The sequence below is a fragment of the Ochlerotatus camptorhynchus genome, unplaced genomic scaffold (assembly GCF_037179485.1).
Source record: "Ochlerotatus camptorhynchus isolate MF236.1 unplaced genomic scaffold, CSIRO-AGI_Acam_v1.1 ptg000222l, whole genome shotgun sequence".
Classification (NCBI taxonomy): Eukaryota; Metazoa; Arthropoda; class Insecta; order Diptera; family Culicidae; genus Ochlerotatus; species Ochlerotatus camptorhynchus.
Window position 1 is genome coordinate 2966834 of NW_027040712.1, and position 2382 is coordinate 2969215.

The following is a 2382-nucleotide window of genomic DNA, read 5'->3' on the forward strand; positions in this document are numbered from 1 at the left end:
TCTTACACTAGAATCGACGCGAGTTCCCTTATCAGTTTAAAATTTGGTGCTCCTCACTTAAGATGAGTGTCCTTCCAGAGATGCATTTTGATAGGCATGTATACATACTTACATTGACCACCAGAAGCGCTACCGATCCAAAAAAGTGCTCGAATATTGCTGCTTCGATTCCAAGCCGATTTGAATCGATCTTTTCGAAGCGAAAAGAAAGTCAATCAAAAATAAAAATCAGAAAATCGTTCCATTCTTCAAACCTCGTTACATCCCATCTCATGAAGCTCGTTGCTTGTTGATCAACATTCAGTCATTGAAAGAGCGTCGGGATTATGCTATGGTCTCTTCCGTGAACAATATTGCTTCACAACGCATTGACTCAGCTTATTTATTACCAAGACTTAATTTTTATTTTTATGTACCTTCTCGTCCATTACGTAATCGACAATTGTTCGCGGTAGATCGTCATTGTACTAACCACGTGAAATATGAACCGATAAATCGGATGATGTCTGTTTATTATCTACGCTGTGAAATAATAGACCTAAATATGCCACCCGTAAAACTGAAAAAAAAAAAATTATTTCCAAGCACTGCAAAATCATAGATCATAAGTTATAATGTTATTATGTAGTCTACGTTTTTCGATTGACGAATAAATAAATACATAAAGTTGGACTCAAAAAACCACAAAAACTCAACCTTTCGGTTTTGCTGATAACACACGTGTATCATCTTCGGCTTTACTTCGTGAAGCAGCTTGCCAACAATTTGCTCGTTTCCTTCTACCGCCCCGAGGTAAAGATAGAAAGAAGGTAGAATATTATGTCATTATTGCTTTCCACTTCTGACATAGCGTTATTATTCCGTTCGTTGATCGCTTGTCATTTTGTGATTTGGAGATATTTTTGATTCCTTGAGAGTGATGCAAAATTTGAAATTTTCACTCCACAGTACTGAAACGATTCCCAATCGGGTCCTGACTAACCTCTCAAAATTTGAACCCATTTGGTATGAAACTGAGATGGCACAAACCATTTGAAGTTTGTATGGGAATTATTATGGTAAAACCAAGATTTTTGTTCATGTCTATCTAATAATTCACCATATCGGTCTGCTTCAAAAAGTTTCAACTGTACTTGTAGCAAATTTTCCCAGCTACAACTTTGCTGAAGACCACATTTTAATTAAATGCAAGGATCGAAGATCATGCTCAATCAACTGCTCAGCAGGCAACATTGGTGTTTCTGGGGCGTTGAATAGGACACACAAATCATGGCTACTATGTCACACTGCAAAATACAGTGTTGCCTACAGAGCAGCTGCTTGATCATGTCATAAGCTTAACAATCTCTTAAATAATTATTAAATTTTTCCTGTCTCGTTTTAGATAGAAACAATCTTCAGCAAAGTTGTAGCTGAAAAAAAAATCCTATAAGAATGGCTATCGAACTGCTTCGCAGCTCAATATGGAAAAAGACAAGAAGGCAATGAACAAAAAGTTGAGATTTCCCATAGTAATTTACATGTAAACTTCAAATGGCTTGTGCGAAGTCTGTTTCTAGCCAAATGAGTTGTAACTTTGAGAGGCTAATCAGGACCCGATTTGAAACCAATTAAGCACTGTGGAGCGAAAAAGTTAAATTTTGCATCAGTCTAGTGCGCACATAAAAAATCCAGTGAGTAACCAGCTCCAATTTTACCATGATAGCAAAGTGCTTCAGAAAAATGTCCATTCACGTGTACGCTCAATTTTGAGATGCATTGTCTCAAAAGCTGTTGAGATGCACTTTCTCAAAAACTAGCATAAGGGGAATCCATCGGATAGAGCCCAATCTACTCTTATACGGCTTTGAAGTTATTTTTGCTAGTAAATTTTGTATGCATTCACCAGAACTGCCATGTCCCAGCTAATCTTGAAATGTAATAAAGTTTTAATTATTTAATCAAGCCCCTCGAAGCCGAAGCATTCATCCAAGTAATCTGAATTCAACCTCATAGTCAAATGCCCCGTAAGCAACAATTTCCGACTCTCATATTTGTATACAAACTAATCCAACAACTCTCCCCTCCTCACTACAATTAATCCTTGCATCTCCATCTGCTAATTCGGAAAATTGTGTTTAACCTCAGCAAACGAACAAACAGCTTCAGTATCCCACCCGAAGAAGCAGATTACTATTAATCTGTACCGCATAATCTAATTATTGGTGGCGTGTTATTTGCACTCCAGTCAAACAAACAAAACTCGAAACCCAACCCTCATTTCACCGCATCTTCCTCCCCCCTGATGCGATGTTTTGCTACACATTGCGCATCGGATATCGGAATATTGGAAAATCATTGTTGCATGGCCCGTGTGCCCTCATCATCAGCAATAAGCATCAG